Here is an 18717-nt window from a genome sequence, read left to right as displayed (position 1 = left end):
CTCCCTCACGAAGCTCATGGCTGCAGCACGTAGTGAACCAGCGGAATTAATTAACCTGAATGACCAAGTGGAGCTGCAGATGGGACTCTAGGGCCACCCCCTTTCACTCTGCCTGAGTGACGAATGCATGCTTTGGCTTTTCTACTTTTCCGAGTCATTTTGTTTAATGAGTCTCTTGGAGGCGCATTGGGTTGGATTTATGGGACAACCAAAACCATGTTCCGTGACCTCTCCCTCCAGGCAGATGGGCTCTCGCAGAGGCGAGGGAGCCCGAGATGCCAATGCATCGGTGAGACTGCAGCGTGTGTTTTCTGTAACGATACAAGTTGTGTTTTCTCCCTCTCCTCCCACCCCCCGCCTCCTAGGGGAGCCTTCGTACATAGCGTCCTGGAGGTTAGTAGACGTTACCTTAGGAACTGATTCCATTTTCTCCTGAACATTCTTTGAAAACAATTTGGAATAAGACACTTACCTCCAAGACAGTCCATAATCCAAGAACGCAACCATTTGCTGCCATTTGCTAATAGTAAGATTGTAAGGATAAAAGCATTCAGCATCTTACCAAGGGTATCAGTGTGTCTCCATAGAGCAGTCTACATTGCAACAATGACCAGTCATTGCATTGAGTAGTGCTCTTGCCAGGAAGCCCTCCAAGTGCTTGTCCTTTTGTCTGAAGACCTGCAGACCCCCAGGAGAGGAGGCTCGTTAGCCGTGGGAAATACCCAGGAGCCCCTGCAGCAGGGAGTGGCCCTGGCCACTGACTTAGGAGCTTTTGAATGCTCATGTTTCCAGCATGAATTTAGCTCCAGGGACAAAATGACCTTGCTTATGCTTTGGGCATAAATGATGAACAGTGGATGACAGGATAGGAGAAGGTCTCCTGGGAAGAGCAGGGGGCAGGGAAAGGAGCACAGAGCTGTGGCCCTGGTTGAGCAGAGGACACATCCCCCAGTGGGAGGAGCAGCATGAGGACTCCTCCTCCTCTCACTGGGCTTCTCACCACCACTTACATAACCTAAGGTAATGGCTGCTTTTAAAAAGGCGTGAGCTGCTTTCAAAAGTGGCCTTTGATCTAGGGTATAAAGCAGGGGTCCTCAAACTACGGCCTGCAGGCCAAAACATTTATCCAGCCCGCCGGGTGTTTTTGCCACCACTGCCTGTTGCTTAGCAGCCGACTAGTTTTTTTTTTAAACTATAGTCCGGCCCTCCAACGGTCTGAGGGACAGTGAACTGGCCCCCTGTTTAAAAAGTTTGAGGACCCCTGGTCTAAAGGGTCTCTATCCCCCAAAGTTAACAATGTCGTAAAGTAAATCAGAAAGCAACTGGGTAGAAAAAGGAAGGAGAAAACCAAAGCCATAGAACAGGTCATTCCTTTGGGATGAGCACTAAATTTGCTTCTGAGCATCTCTGAAAACAAAGGAAAAAATGAGGAAAAAATTATCTCATGATTTCCATGATCATAACTAGGAGTATTTTTGTTTTTCAGGTTTGGCTAAATGTTTTCTGGCAGTGAATTATTAAAATAAGAATTGTCATGGACTTCAACTGCGGGACAACACTGGATGGCATAATGAGAAAAGGCTTAGGCAGTGTTTTCATATAGAAACTCTAGAGCTGTTTCCTATGACTATTTTTCTCTTGTAGTAAAACCTATAAGAAAAAAGGTCAGGCAGTAGCATAAAAGTATAACAGGATCCTGGGTGAGGTTAAATTTACATGATGCAAGTATGTAGCTTCTAGCATTCTAACTTGATGCAATGATCAAATGTGAGAGGAGTAGGGAAATGAAGGCAGCACAAGACTGATCCCCACCTGTGGGGACTTGTGTGGCCCCTCCCACGAAGGGCTTGAGACCCCAGTTCCATGTGTCTGGTGGAGAGAAAGTTGTGCCCTTGGAAGTTCAGAGGTGATGGTGACAGGACTGATCTCTCAACCGTGGGAAAAGGAGACGAGGAGGCTGCTGTCCTCAAGGTGGGGAAGGTCATTGCAGGCAAAATCTAAGATTTTCTTCAAGGAGTATCCTAGGAACTGGTATAACCTCAACTCTCTCCCTAATGAGAGCCCAGAGTCCCACGGTTTATAGGGTTGGGCAGAGAAAATTTGGACCTGGAACATCTTCAGAGAAAGTGTTACTGCTTGCTCTCCTGGGGAGCCCAGGAAGACCCTGGAGACCCTTTCTCTTCAGTGTGTGAGCAGCTCCGGATGCTGGGCAGTCACCAGGGTGATGGACACAGACATGTGGACTTGCTTGTGAACTCGCTGAGTGAGGACCTGACTCTTAAACTCATTGAGGGATGACTCATTGAGTCTTGAACAGTGTTTGCAAAGACCATGGCTAGAGCTGGGGCGATTCCGTGGGAGCTGTTCTTCCTGGCGGTGGTTAGATCTTTTGAGGTCACTGTCAGTTCATGATAATGAAATTATATCCTCGGCCGAAGGGAGGAGACTTATCTCCCTCCGTGTTACCTTGGGGACATACATCCAGTTCTTCATAAGCGCTGCTAGATGATTAAGACACAAGCTCCTGGGGAAGGATTGGAGGAGAAAAGCAACTGCACCTGCTCTCACTCTGCTTGCGACCCTGACCCTGTCTGTTGGGTCGCCATTCCTGTCTCTCCTCATCTGTGTCACAGTTCTTAAAACGGACCTCTTGCCAAAGCCCTCGGAGCTAAGGAATTTGATGATAGTTTTGTTGCGCTCCAATGCTTTGGATTTTCATGTGCTTCAAATTACTGAATGACAACACCTTGCCTTCCTCAGCGACGTGAAACAATGTCCTGCTACCGAATGCACTCCCAGGGCCGACCCAAGAATGTCCAAGGAAAATCACTGGAATGTGTTTGGCAAATGCAAAAACGCTTCGGAGAAATCATCAATGCATCCCATTCACAGATGTTCCTGCATGTCAGGCACTATAGACTATAGACGTTTATTAACTCTAGGCGTTCCTTAAGCGCTTCATTTTGACCACAAGCATGAAGTTGCTGACCATCAACCGTTCTCTGGGAGCCCATCACCGCACAGACATCTGAGTCAGCAGCACTCAGGCCCTCAGAACAGACCCATTGGCTGGGAGTCAGGAGAGAGGACTGTGCGTTTATCAGGGCTTTAATGAGGCCTAGAGATTCTTCTGTGCCAAAAATAGTAGAACAAAATACAGCATGGTCAAAGATGCAGAAGTGGGGAAATCCCTTCATTCAGAAAAAAAGTGCAGTAGCAGAAAGAGAGATACAGAAAGAGGCGCTGGCTGAGGCTTTCTGAGGCTGTTTGCTTTAAATATATCCTTTGCTGCTTGTGCAGATTCCCACTCTCACTGAACTTGGCCTAAGTGCCTTGAGGAATAAGAATGAATGGAGCGTTCACAGGAGCCTGGGGGTTGGGGCACTCGGTGCCAATGCCAAGGGTGCCTGCATGCACCAGGCCTCTCCCGTCCCCCCACCCAGGTGCCCACACTTCTCAGGAGGATGTTCCTGAGCACTGAGCTTCTGGAATGGAATTTAGCTTTTAACCACGATTGTTATTTTTCTCCAGCTAAACCTTGCATTCATCAAGCCGGGTGGTCTATTAGAGCACAGTGGCCTGGAGAATGTGAATGATTTACAGAATTTTCAGACATTTTCACCAAAGGGATAAGCCAACATGTGCTTCAATTCAGGGCATAGATGTTTGCTATTCAAAGATTATTCTTAAGGACCATGCTTAGGTCCCTGGATAGCGTCTTCAAAGTTTGTCAATGATTTAAAGAAATATATTAGTGTGAATTCCTGTGCCTATCACGTCTTTATCACTGTTCCTCTTGTCTCCAGGACAGCTTTGGAAAACTTTCTGAATAGTCCTAAGAAGTAACTCTGGGAAATAGAGCCATATGACTATCTGAACATGCACTGTCATAGTCATAGATTTGAGAGGCCAACACACTTATTCCTGGCTACCAGGGTTGCTTAAGTTCATGTTAGAATTTGGAGCTATACCTTAGTTCTTCTAGAACAGCAAGCATAGGGTTAGAATTTCCTGACATTTGGTGAACAGCTAAGATGCCCTTGAGGGTGGGGGGCACTAACAAGGAGCTAACAATTGCCAACTCACAAGGTCCAACTGACAAGGAAGGTATTTTGCTGAGAAAGTGCCATCCAGGGACCCTGAAGAGAAGGAGCAAGGAAGGCCTGGCTGTTTACACCCATGTCCCTGTGCGGAGACACACACGGTCACGTCCCGATGGGTCCCAATCCTATTGCAGTGATGAAGCTGCTGTTTCCTGGTTGGGTGGATGGTTGTCACACAGATATTGCTTGGCTGTTGAGTGTCCTCATCACTGATGTTCTTTAATATAGGAAGTCCTGGTGTGTGACCAGCTGAAATGTGGTATGTCACTGTGTCGCATCAGACCCTTGGTGCCCGCAGACCCCGGGTGGAATGTGCTGGGTATGGCATCAGAAATCTGAGTAATTGGCAACGAGTCTATAATGGGTTCCAGATGCTCCTCTCTTGGAGTTCTCTAACCTGATTATTCGCATGGAATTCACAAAAGCAACGGGTATCCCAGGGAAGCCCACATTTGTAGTTGACCTCTCACGGCCCTTTGCATTCACCTTGAAGCTAGGACCTGGTCACCTGCAGATGACCTTCAACAGGGCGGCCACATGCCAGCCCCAGGCTGTCGGGTGAAGTTACCGACTGGGGGTCTGTGCTGCGTGCTGCTGTCCGGCTGCTGCTGGTTTGTTGTTTTGCCTTTTCTATATCATCTATTTCTAGAGTCTCTTCAATCAGCCCAAAGCAAAAAAAAAAAAAAAAGTTCCTTCCCGTTTCTGTACATCTGGAAAACAATCTGTTAATCACCTTAAAATCAGCTCTCAGTCCTCAGATATCTGGAGTGACCGCCTAGGTCAGGGCCCCGGGACCTCCCGCACTATTTTCCGGGGCAGGAGTGCCCCCAGCAGCGGAGATCTCATGTGCAGGCCCAGGCACTGAGCCCACTGGGAGAAAGGCATTCAGTGGGTGGGGCAGACCACCTCTCCCCTGTCACAGCTCTGGCAGCTTGCTTCACTGTCTGCCATGATTCTGTTGGTATGGCGTCCCCCCTCCACCACGCAGACAGATTCACAGGGATGCTGTGGAAGGGGGATCAGGTCCACTCTTTTCTGGGTTCCGTCTCCCAGGCCTTCAGCAAGGGCACCTGGGTGGGATCTCGGGCTCCGTAGGGGCCACCACTCTTCGCTCCTGCACGGGGCTCTGATCTCTCCATCCTGAGTTTTGCTTCCTGGATTCCTGGTGCGGAATCCAGAAGGCTCATCCAGAGGCGGCCGATCTGACGCCCCTGTAGCCACGCCCCCTCAACCATCTTCCTCTTTAATGCACAGTGTGCGCCGACCTTGGCTCATGGGCCATTCAAAGCAGCACCGCATCGTGATGAGGAAATATCAGCATTAAATAATTTCCCTGGGCTTCACTTCCCATCCCAGCCAAGTCCCCGCAGGCCGCCCAGCCTCCCAAGCCTTTTTGCTTAGTCGGCTGTTTTATGTCCAATTCCAGGGTCTTGCTTGATCCTGCCTGTGAGCATCCCTGCCCCCAATTCCCCCTTTGAGTCCTGGCCATTGAGCCAACGATATTTTAAAATCACAGAAGCTTAAGGCTGGAAAGCATTTTGACAGGTCCCCCAGGCTGAAGCTAAATGCCTTTTCTCCGGTTTTGCTGAGTGGAGCCAGACAATAGCGGAGTGAGTGCCTGGGGTTCCCCACAAGCTGGCTCTGGATTCAGAGGCTGGGGGCTCCCAGCTGCAGACCCTCCCCTGAAGCTGGCCTGCCACCGGCTTCTCCGGGAATGTCTAGCATGAGCAAGGCAGAGCATGAAGGTACATAAGGCCGGGCTCCCCCCAAACGTTAGTGGAAACAGCAGCAGTGCCTTGCATTAAGCAGGACGGGGATTGCCTTAGTCCTCCAGAAGGCAGAGCCTGTACCGTCAACCCATATTTCCAACAGCATTTCCAAAAATAAAAAGAGGAAGAAATGGTACAACCAGATGTTCTAGTTGTGACTTGGCTGGTGATGTGATAGTTTCAAGCCCTGATGGGGAAGCTACACTCTAACACTTTACATGGAGATCCATCTGACTTTTTAGCATGTGGTTGACTGATAATTTTCTGAACAAACTCTATTATTTGATATTTGTACTGTTGCTGTATTCCTCTGATATTTATGGGCCACACTGGTTCAGTGGTGAGCAGGCAGACATGTTCCATGCCCATGCGTCTGTCACAGCTCAGCTGGAGGCAGAAAGTCCCAATACCACAGGCCAGCGTTGGGCACAATTGTGGGAAGCATCTTTAGGGAAGGAAGGCAAGCTTGGAAAGTAATAATGGGGGCAGGAAAGGCTTCCTGAGGAGGGGATTTCACATGGAGACCTCAAGGTTACTGAAAGGAAAAGGAATTCCCAGGAGAGAGAAAAGCTTGTGAAAGGGCCCTGAGCCCAGAGGATGAGAGAGCAATGTGTTCCACAGGTGGGGGGAGCTGGACCAGGTAAGGACATGCACCTTCCCAAGGCCCCCTGGACCTCTTTCAAGAAAGTCTGAGTCTTGTTGTTGATCATTAACTTATAACACTACACATTTCATTTGAAATACGATGTGAGAGAACATACAGTGACATACAGCAGAATACGGTAGGGTATGGGATAGAGAAATTGAAGTGAAAGGGAAAGAAGGTGAGCACTTGGAGCTCTGGGCACTCTCAGAGATGAGTCCAAACTGGGCTCAGAAGTTCTGAAAACAACGGGTTCTGTGGTCAAATCCATTTGGGAAACATGGCCCCCTTCATCCCAGCTTTGGAGAACCACAATGCACATCTGCACACAAAGGGCATGGGTTTCCTTGTGGTAAAGAATCTGATTAACTTGCTGTCCATCTCTCTCTCTCTCTCTCTCTCTCTCTCTCGCACGCACACACACACACACACACACACACACGTGCGTGCGCACGCCTGGGACGCTTGTTTTTCTCTGCTATTTCAACAATGAGATGAACTGAATATACTGTTTTCAAACCTGTTTTCTCCATTCAATAAAACATCACAAACATTTTTCAAGCCATTAATTAACTTTTCTCAAACATCTTTCTTAATAGTTGCTGCATTAGTATTCCATTTCATGGTTGCACCATAATTTATGGCCCCAAATCCTATCCTAACATATTTAGGCCAACCCTCATCTTTCTACCTATAAATAAAATGGATGAATAGCTTTGGAGCTAAATCTTTGCCGACATTTGTGATTATAACCTCAGGATCTGTCTTGTGTAGTGACGTTTCTGAATCAAAATGTATAGGGATCTTTTGGTTCTTGATACATACGTGTCGCCATTGTTGAGCCTTTGCAATAATTTAAGCTTATTTTTTACTGGTTATTTTGAAATAATTTTAGATAAACAGGAAACCTGCACCAATAGCACAAGGAACTTTCCCCTGAGTTACCTGAGAGAGTGCTGTCGCCAGGAGCCCTTCACACACATATACTTTGCTGTGGGTTTCGTGCAGACAAGGCAGCACAAGGGCAGCACAGACAGCAGGGAAGCCAGGAAATTAAAGTTGATAGATTGTATTCTTTGATTCCAGACTCCTTTCAACTGTTACCAGTCATTCCAATAATGTCCTTTAGCTAGAGCAAACTTAGTCAACTCAGGCCACAGATTGCATTCAGTTGTCCTGTCTCTTTATGTTCCCTTCATTCTGGGACAACTTCCTAATCTTTCCTTGACTTTCATGACCTTAATGCTTTGGGAGATGACACCCGAGTTATCTTGGGACACGGCCCTCCATTTTGGTGTATCTAATACTTCCTCATGATGAGATTCAGATGACTCATATGTGGAAAACATCTTAGACATGATGCTGTGTTCTCTCCCAGGAGGTGCCCAATGATTTTGTTTGGTACCATTGCTGGTGATACTGATCCTTATCACTTGGTTAAGAGGGTGTCTACCAGGATTCTCTACTGTGAAGGTTCTTTATTCCCTTTGTAATTAATATTTTTGTGAGGATATGTCAATATCCTATTCTCTTCAAACTTTTACCCACTAATTTTAGCATCCACTGATTTTTTTTGACACTATAGTAGTTGCCAAAAATGGTGATTTCCAAATTCCATCATATCTTCTGCATTTATTAGTTGGCTTTCAGCTCTCACAAAGAGCTTTCCCTTTTCCCTATTTATTTATTCATGGATTCCTATGAGTATAAACTTCAATGGGTTATAATGTATTAGTACTATTCCTCATTTTGATGTTCAAAGTGTACCATAAATACTAGTAGCCAGCAGAGCCCACTCTACCTGGTATCTAATCCTTTTGCTATACCCCTGCCACAGGGTAAGCACTTCTATATTTTCTGTGACAATGAGTTGTCTAGCCTCCCAGCCTTGAAATCAGTCATTTCTCCATGAGAATGGCAGTTAGACACCAATGTCTGGGTGCTAGGTGTGCTCTTTGCTGTTGTGGTGTTGCTGCTTTATGTCAGAGCTGGGACTCGTGTGTCTGTGAGCTCGTAAGGATACCTTAATTCCAATCCAACACCACTGAGTCCATCTCAGCTTCCTTCCCATGATCAGAACCCCATTATCTCCTCTATATTTTCTTATTTTACTTCTCTTACATAATCAATCTCAGGGGTTGAACATTGACCTATGAACCAGGAGGTCACAGTTGGATTCCCAGTCAGGGCACATGCCCGGGTTGTAGGCTCAATCCCTAGTAGGGGGCATGCTGGGGGCTGCCGATCAATGATTCTCTCTCATCATTGATGTTTCTATCTCTCTCTCCATCTCTATTCCTCTCTGTGAAATCAACTTAAAAAACATTTGAAAATGTAGACGATGAATAAGAAAAACACAAACGATGATGAGACCAAACAAAAGTGAGAAGGGGGGGGGCGGGCGCGTGTACCTGCATGTGCCTTTCACCTTACGGACAGGAGAGGAAGTGCGTGCTGCTCAGTGCGATGGGCTTGGAAGCAGATGTCTGAGCCCATTGTTTAATGTTGTGGTGATAGCCACGAGCATAACCCAAACCAGAGACTGTTCCAGGGGCGTCTACAGGATATCGGATGGGGAGAAGGAGGGTGAGAGAGATTTTCACTCTTCATTTAATTTCTTTCTGGAGTCTGTAAATCATTGTTTACCAAATGGATGTATTACTTTCATAGTAATAATAATTTATAATGTGAGTTAACTACAGGATATATTGCTGGTATAAAGTGTGTGTCATTAGGCATGTTGGCAGTGGGAGGGGGGCGGTGATATTTGCAGGAAGAGGTTCCCACCAGCAGTGTTGGGAAGGGATGGGTTCCAGAATCCGGACAGAGAAGCCCGCATTAGAGAGGTGGGAAGTCTCCTCTGGGGGAGGGTGGGGGGCAGGCGGGCACTGTGCTTCCCATGGGAGAGGCTCTGGGTACTCTGTGGGATGCTCTCAACTCTTCATCTGCGGAAGAAATGGGGCATGGACTGGTGATTCAGAAGAGGTTAGTGTGGGTGGTGGGGTAACCGCCATGAAGACTTGAGTGACGGGTGAGTCGTGGCCAGGAGCAGTGACGTTGACCAGATGGCTGAATGCTGAGATGTCCAGGGCCCGGGTCTGCTTATCCCAGAGTCTGAGGTTGAAGATGGTGAGACCTTGGGCAATGAGCCCTGAAGGCTCCTTATCAGTGTGCTAACTGGACTGCAGTCCCCTGAAGTCCCAGGGATCAGAGGTAAAAGCAACTGTGATTTTCTTAAAATGAGGACTCAGGAGTAGGATTGGAAAGTCAGGGCCCATTGTCCCCTAAAGATCTCCACTGCCCCTGGTCCTGAGATTAGGAGGTGAGTCACTGCCGAGCACCCCAGCACCCCGGCCTCTCACCTCTCTGCCCCCCCCGTCCATGTTGCCATCGTGTCCCTGGTTTCCTGGCAGGTGCACAATAACTTGCAAGACCCTGACAGTGAACGAACGCCTCAACTTTTATACCCCGAGTGCCACCGTCACCTGACCCTAGACTTGGCCCCGGTCACTGTGGTGAGAACACATTAACTAAGAGTCACAATGCGATAGAGAAACGGGTCCCATGCCATGTAGTCTCCTAAACAGACCCGTGGCTTCAGTGTGGGGACGAGTGGCTCGGGGTTTAGGCACCATGAGGAGTGCGTGAGGGCTTATTCACCTGGGTCACGTAGTTTCTCGCTTTCCCTGTTTTGGAGATCTGCAGAAAGTAGAATCCTTGAAGGTCTGGGGGAAAATAATGAAAATGGTATAAAAATCTTGATATTTTAAAAAAAAATTCAGCAGAGCACTTTGCCTCCTAGATGCGGCCGTGCACGTGGGACAGAAATTAGATTCCCCAGGACTCGGACACATTTTTAAGATAAACGCCTCCCCTACGCGGGAAGGAGGTGATATAAAACGATTGTCTCTGCTTTCCACAGAGTGAAAGAAATGGAAGACGGCACATGAATGCCATTTGCTGGACAAATGGTGACAAGGTCAGCTGACCTTCATGCATCAAAAAACCCTAAAACTCCATCAGTTTCTAAATTTGCTTTAGGAAATCAGCGAAGCATAAAAAAATCAATGTATAGGTCTTAAGAATTTCTGATTTTTAATTATTTTACCTAGTGCTTTCGTCCCACACTGCCTACCCATTCTCTTGGAAAGAGGAAGACCTTGTCAGTCACCGAAGGAGATGACAGCCCAGACAGTGTGCTCAGCTCCCAACAGGAATGGCAGCCCCGGATTCCGCACGGATGGGAAAATGTGCGCATGTGGTGTCTCTTCAGAAAATCACACTGAGCTACGTGACATCGGTGTTTCTCCTGAAACTCCAGGCGTGGGAGTGCACACCTGTGCTGTCCTGTTCAATCTGACCTGCAGCAGCAGTCCGGGCACAGACTACTACAGTGGCCTGCAGTGCCCTCCTGCACTGCTGGGTGTCAGACGGGCAGGTGTGTGTGTGGCCCTTGAACTGCCCAGATCTGAAGTGTGGCCCTTGTGGTTGCCATGTAGCAGCCCCGTGAACTGCAGGGAGGAACTGTGCACATCTGATGGTGACGGTGATGGTGTGGGCACGGGAAGATGGCTGACATTGCTCAGATCAGCCCCCCTCTTCCACACAAGGTCCCAGGCGATGCCAAACCTTGCGTAGGTGTGCCTCCAGGTGCTCCGGACAAGGGCCCTCCCCGCCAGTCTTTGGGCCTCTGCTTTTGTTCTCTGCTTCTCCAGTTTCCTCTGTGACAAGGCTCAGGAAGCCACAAGAAAAGGCCTGTCCCCACCTCCAGGTTGTGTTGCAAGTGCTGCTGTTCCCAGAGTCACCCCAAGCAAATTCAGCCAGGTGCAGCGCCGGTCACCACCCCCACACCTTTGTGCCATGCCATCCAGGAGAGCTCCCAGGGGGTGGAGGCTGAGCCCTTCCACCCTCACAGAGATCACCCGGAACAAGCTGGGGGCAAGAACGACCTGCACAATCATGTACTGAGATGTTAGCCCGTGTGCTGTCCATGGATTCTCTCTCTCTCTCTCTCCCCCTTTTCCTCTGTCTCTTCCCCACACTTTCAAAGCTTTCCAATATTTGTAAAATTTTCAGTTTCTTTGTTTTTGTGTGTGTGTGTTTTAATTTGTAAAAATAGAGAGGACAACCCAGGCTCTCTCTCTCTCTCTCTCTCTCTCTCTCTCTCTCTCTCTCCCCACCTTTTCCTCTGTCTCTTCCCCACGCTTTCAAAGCTTTCCAATATTTGTAAAATTTGCAGTTTCTTTGTTTTTTTGTGTGTGTTTTTTTAATTTGTAAAAATAGAGAGGACAACCCAGGCTCTCTGGCCAGCTTGGTAGAGGCCTGGGCCTGAGATGAGCTGCCTGCACTGGCCGCCAGGTCTAGATGCCAGGTCCCTGTGTGGACCCCTCTGTATCTGCAGCCGCCACCGGCACATGAAGAAGCCTCCTGCTGGAGAGAGCATGGGTGTGGGCAAACCCGTACCTGCCAGCACGTGGCTGAATCCATATGCTGAGAACACCAGGTGGAAAGGACCCTCTTCCTAAAGTGTTTTTGGGAGGGGAAACACCCTCAGGGGGTTGGGCACCAGCTGCAGAGATGACAGCAAAGCTTCTGACATCCCCCTGTGGACCTTTATGGTCAAGAAGTAACCTGCAGGTGTTTGAATGTCCAGCTTAAAACATCTGGAGGCCAGGTGATGGCCAAGCTGGCGCTGGCCTGGCTCTTGCTGGCTTGGGAAGTGCATCTTTGTTAGCACTTTATTGTTCCATTAAGGACATGGTTGCCGATTTTCTGAGCGCAGCCTACGATACCAGCACCAGTCTCTGCTCAGCCACTTTCTAGACTTCCCAGGGAGCCTTTATTCTCATGACCCATGTTATTTGATCCCCCCAGCTCCGCTTTTTGTTCTTAATTTCTCTTGTTTACAGTGAGTTTAATCTCTGTCATGCTTAGGGTTTAGTGGGACAGATCCGCCTCTGCCCAGGCCTGGCCATGTGACCACATCAGTGAGGCCCATGACAGGGGCTTCAAGTGTGTCTACCTCTTGAAAGAACAGAGTCTTCAAAGCCTTAAGCCTTTCCCCCTAAACAGTCTTTAAAGGGCATCAGAGGCTGGAGTGATGGGGACCACCCTGCTACAGGATGCACCAGGTTTAGAAAAGGAAAATTAGTCCATTTCTCCAGTCGGTGTGAGCCTGTGAAAAGATTTAGACCGGTTGTATAAAAGCTTTGCACTTAAAAAAGCAAGAGACATTCGATCCATGTGGTTCGCAGGTTAAACTCAGACTCCTAGGCACCCGAGTGCTGGGTGGTGGTTGTGCATGTGCAGGTTTGTGAGTGTCTGGGGACATCAGAGCAGGGTCGTCCATAACGCTGCCCGGGGTGCGTGAGTGGGGTGCGAGGCAGAGCCCCCTGCATCTCAAGCCTGTGTCCGTGGTTGATTGTCCTGCTTCCCCCTGGAAACGGGTAGTGGGCTCATGGACCCAATGCTACAGTCGTCGCTAAAGGCTGCTCTCAGGAGCCCAGTGAAGAGGCTCCAGGGAGAGAGGAGCTGGACACGGAGCTCAGCGCCCTCGGACAAGGAACTCCTTGTGCTTATCCGTCCAAAAGCAGAGCTGTTTTCACACTGGTGACTTGAATTTAATTCAGCCTATTGAGACTTTTTTTAAAATTGTGGTAAAATATACATAATATATATTCACATTTTGATCATTTTTAAGGATACAGTTCAGTGGCATTAAGTACTTTAACAATGTTGTGCGACCATCCCCACCATCATCTCCAGAACTTCTTCGTCTTTCCCAACTGAAACCCTTACCCATTAGTCCCCCCATTCCCGCTCCCCCCAGCCCATGGCACCCACCATTCTACTTGCTGTCTCCATAAATGTGACTGTTCTGTGTATAAGCTGAATCAGGCAGTATTTGTTCTTCTGTGACTGGTTTATTTCACTTAACATAATGTCCTCAAGGCTCATCCATGTTGTAGCATGTGTCCTTTTTCAGGCTGAGTAATATTCCACTGTCTGCATGGACCACGTTTTGTCTATTCATCCATCGATGGACACTTAGTTGCGTCCACCTTTCGGCTGTTGTGAATAATGCTGCCCTGAATCTGGGTGTACAAGTACCTGCTCAAGCCCCTCTTTCACTTCTTCTGTGTACACCTAGCTTATACGCTAACTCTATGCTGAAATTTTGAGGAACTGCCATATTGGCTACATCATTTTACATTCCCATCAATAGTGCAAAGATTTCCAATTTCTTCACATTTTGTAAACACTTTCTAGTTTCTGTTTTGTTTTTTGTTTGTGTGTTTCTTAATTATAGCCTGCCTAGGGGTATGGAGTGGCCTCAGTGTAGTTTTGATTCACATTTCCCTAATGATGGATGATGTTGAGCATCTTTTTTATGTGCTTGTTGTCTGTTTGTCATTTGCTTCAGAGAAACGTCCATTCAAGTCTTTCACCCATTTTTTAACTGAGGTGCCTCGTTGTTGTTGTTGAGTTGTGGGAGCTCTCTGTAGATTCTGGATCTCAGTCCCTTATCTGATGTGTGATCTGCAAATATTTCCTCCCATTCCCCAGGTTGCCTCTTCATGCTGCTGATGGTGCGTTGATGATGGCCCAGGAGCGTGAGTAACTGCCAGTGTCTGTGGGGAGCACGGGAAGTTACGGGGTGGGATGTAAGCAAAGCCAGCCTGGATCCCTGGCCATAGAGAGATTTTCATGTGCTCCCAGGCCTCTCGGGACAGTGGCGGGGAGCTGGTGGGCAGGTAAACCCTGGCATGACTGTAATAATGGAGTCTGTGGGCTGCCTCCCTCACTGGCCAGAGGCAGGGAACCACCCTTCGTGCCCTGGAAGCGCCCCCGCCAGGCGCCTCTCCTAGCTCTGTCCTGTGAGTGAACCCATATAGCACAGCGTCACATGACTCAGTGACCGTGGCGCTGAAGTCGGTGGGCCCTGGAGGTCTGTGACCTTGTTTCTGGGCCTGCACCAGCCATTAACCCAGGCTCCCTGCTGCCGCCCACCCCCGCGGCTACCTGATGCTCACACAGAAACTGGAAGCCCTGCAGGTCACAGGTCACAGGTTACACATGAGAGAATCTATCTGGGGAAACTGAATCGTGGCATTAAGTAATGCCTTCCAGACCTCTCTCCCCTCCCCACCTTCCTACCTTCGACCCCAAGTCACAAGGTTAACCTACCAGCTTGGCCCACGCAAGCCTGTGGCCCTGGGCCATCCACGGAGGCTGTTAGGAAGCTGAGCTTTGGAGTCAACCCTGCTGCCCTCGAGGACTGACCCGTCTGCTGCTCTGAGACTCAGGGAGTCTTCTCTCTCCTCCTCCCTCTGGCTGGTGCCCCGGCCATGCTTGGGGCCGGCGCCAGGCTCTGAGCTGAGCGTGTGGAATCAGAACCCCCCACTCCCTCTTCGCCTCCGCTGCGGGTGGGTTTGCTGACAGGAGGACAGTGCTGGAGATGCCAGATTTGCATGCGAACATGGAAGCTTACCCCTCAGCTCTGCACCGTGTTGTGGAAGAATGGCTTTGCCCTAGGGCCTCTCTGGCCTGCGTAAGTTTCTCTCCTATGTGTGTGGGGGGGGGGGCGGGGGGGGCGGGAGCAGGAACAGACACCAGACCACAAACAGGCAGGGGCCATGTGGGGGATGTGATTGCCACCCAAAACCCCTGAGCGCTGCCGGCTTTGGAGGTGAGCCCTGCCCGCCTGTAGAGCCAAATGACCAGAGTGAGGCCGCCAACCCACAGGGACGGAGGGAGCAGTCCTCTCCTGAAGGATTTCTTTCTAATGGAAGCCAGACCATGGGCCCAGCTCTGCAGCCCAGGCTTCTGTCCCCCAAACATCAGAACGGCCTCTTGTCTGGGGGTTTCCCTGCCAAACCCTAGCCCCCAAGGCCGCGCTCTGCCACCGCGCCTGGCACACGTGGCTGGTGTTAGAGGCATTTTCATCCGATGAGCAGATGCTGTCAGTGCTGGGCAGGGAAGAGGCAGGAGGAGCAGCTTCCTGGGAGGAAGGGCCTGGACCTGGGAGGACATGATGGGCAGGGGTGGAGGTGGGAGGGGGAGACAATGGGATCAACCAGAACACAATGAGGGGCAGGAAAGCAGAAAGGGAGTCGGCTTGGAGTCAGAAGTCCAGCCCAGGGCTTAGACCTGGGCACTTAGGTAAGAGATTGCATCTTCATGCCCGAGTGGGGTCCTTCCCATGGGACCCTGGGTGCCATGAGGGCAGGGGTCTCACTCATCCTGAAGCACCCACACCAAGAGCAGTGGCAAATGCCCAGGTTGGGGTGGGATGACAGGGCAGGTGGGAGGGGCAGGTGGGAGGAGAAGCCCGGATTGTGAGGAAAGTCCAGGCAGTGGAAGGAGGGCCCCAGGCAGGTGGACTCCCATCTCTGGGGTGCTTGCCTCAGAGAGAGGGACAGAGAGAGACACAGGAACCTTAGGATGGAGCGTCCCCCAGGGGACACCCAGGTCAGCCACATCTAAGGTAGAGTGCTGACCACCACCAGGCGTCTACACTGGGCTAGCGGGGGCGTTGCTGGGGGAGGGCACAGCACCTTTCCTTTGGGTGATTTACTCCCTTGTTCTCCAAAGCCCTTAAGGAGGGGTGGGGTTACGAGGTCAGAATCACTGTCCCCCACTTACTGGCTTATTTTCTGGGACCTGGACCAATAGGAGCTGAAAAGGTGGAGTGAGAGACATGCCTTCAGGTTGGAAGGTACAAATCTGTGCTCCTGGGTGTTGACCCCCAGGTGTGGCCCAGGCATGCTGAGCTGGATGGGGTGTGACAGGCCCCGAAGGATGAGTCCCCACCGGGGCAGGTCTGTGCAAGGAGGAAGAATGCAGGAAACGCCACTGCACCTGGCTCGCCGGATTCCCGCCCTTGTTCTAAGCGCCCTGCCCGGGTGGGGGTCTGGCAGAGTGTGTGTGTGTGTGTGCACGTGCGTGCCCTCTGCTCCCTGTTCTTCCTCATCTCTGAGATGTGAGCTTCTAAGAAGTCAAACAGGGCCCAGAAAGACACTGCCATGCAAGACAGGAACCAGAGGACCCTCCCCTCCGCCTTCCAGGGGCCCAGAGGCCGGAAGTCAAACAGGGCCCAGAAAGACACTGCCATGCAAGAGAGGAACCAGAGGACCCTCCCCTCCCGCTTCCAGGGGCCCAGGGGCCGGGATGTTTGACCAGGGGGGGGGGGGGGGGGGGGGGCATTCTTTTCACCCAGTCCTCGGAGAGTTTGTCTCCCTCCCTGTCAGGTTCCCAGATTGGTACACCTTTCCAAGTTCTTTGCGTACATGTGACGACTCAGATGTACCTTCCAGAGAGCCCGGCCCACCCACGTGGAGGCAGGCTTTGCCTTTGTTCGGGGCCTTCTCTGTGCCGGCTCCCGCTCGGTGGGAGGCAGACACCCCTGCACGTTGCCTGGCGTCTCCCAGGACAAGGAGGACAAGTCCCGGATAGTCCTCGGGGGCTGGGCCTCTGACCCCATGAATGCTCTCATTCAGGACGGGCTGGTGATCTTTCTACAAGAGAAACAAAGTCACGGACGGCGCCTGCATTTTTGTCTTAAGAACTCCCACCTCTGAAGAGGCTTGGGCCTCCTCAGATCCAAGGGGAAGGTCCTGAGAAGTTCACCGGCTGCACTTGGATTAAGAACCACCCCCTGGCGAGTCAACTCTGCACCCAGTCCCTCAAGACCCATGCAGATGAGGGGCAGGGAGGAGGGTGACTCTGGTGGGGGAGACGTGACCTGGGCCCCTGGGCATGGCCGGTCTGATGAAACTTGGGCAGCGTCCCTTTCCTGGGCACAGAGAAGCCTTGGTGGCTGCTCGACGCCAGTTACAGTGCCAAGGACTCCACAAGATTAGTGTGAATGCGCTGCCCTCATGGAGGAAAGCGGATACACGGGCCACCCCAACAATGGCCTTTAGAAAGCATTCCAGAGCCCCCAACGCCTTCCAGGATGAATTTGAAATGGCTGCCGAGGAGATACAGGGCGAGGCGGCCTACAATTGGGCTGGGTTTTGTCTATTTCCCTCCATCTTCTCACCGCTAACCATTGTGTGAGGGCAGTGATGTGACGGAATAGCTCCAGGAAGGGGGTGGGGGGCATGTGGGCACCACGTTCCCGAGGAGATAGGCAGGCTTCTGATGATGGGCTGGGCCTGTGCTTTCTCCCTCGAAGACATCAGCATCCTTCTGTGGGCCACCCGTCATCTACCACCTATCCTCAGATCCGTTCATTAGCTCATCCCCTGAACAAACTCCTCCTTGTCACTCCAGCCCGGGGCCACAAGGCTCTGACAGCCACCCAGGAGGGGACGGCCTGCCTGGTGAGCATATCTGGGCCCTTGCCTGGCACCCCTCTCCCTCCGCTGGACCCCAGCCTGCCCTGGCAGTGCATAGACATCCTTCTTGAAAGAGCTGTGGGGATGGCAGGATGGCATTGTCCCCAATTTAGACTTTCCCTTTCTTGTTGACATCAACATCCATGGCCGTGCTTCATACATCTGTAGTCTGGTGGGGATGGAGGGGGAAAGTTGGTTTTAATTTATGTTTTTGCAACTTAGGGTGTTTGAGATCCGTGTTCTGTGGTACCAACAAGTGAGAGAGGGAAAACTGACTTCAATATTTTTCTTATTATAGATGCTCATTGAAGCTGTTTGGAAAATACAGCCAAGTGTGAATAAGCAAATTAAAACCACTTGTGGGAGCACAGTTAATCGCTGTTGACATTTCGCTGCATTTTCTCCATGCTTTCATCCTGCATGCCGTGTGCTTTAGAGCCGCGTCTACAGACGGGGAACGTGCATAGCAATCCTCTGGCGATCAGGCCGAAAGCAGAGTCTGATTCACCTTTGATCCCTGGCCTGAGCTTCAGGTCACACTGATGCTGCTGGTCTGGTCACCATGACCCTGAGGATTGAGGGTAGAGCTCAGGCTTGGAGTCCGAGCGCAGCTCCGATCACGCACAAGTGCTGGAGAGCAGCTTATTTGACCTCTCTGTGCCTCAGTTTCCTCACCTATAAAATGGGGATAGCATCTGCCATGTAGAGATTTTGTAAAGAAGAAATGAGAAAAAGTATGCCAGGGTTCATCTCTTGCCTGGCACCTCGCAAGTGCCCAGGAACTTGTAACTAAATTGAAAACAAGCCAATGATTTCCAGAACACCGTAGTCTGTGTACGGCCTGACATGACAGGCTTGCT

Source organism: Myotis brandtii, unplaced genomic scaffold (assembly GCF_000412655.1).
Source record: "Myotis brandtii unplaced genomic scaffold, ASM41265v1 scaffold354, whole genome shotgun sequence".
Classification (NCBI taxonomy): Eukaryota; Metazoa; Chordata; class Mammalia; order Chiroptera; family Vespertilionidae; genus Myotis; species Myotis brandtii.
The sequence above is the reverse complement of the archived record's forward strand: the minus strand, read 5'-3'. Positions refer to the sequence as shown.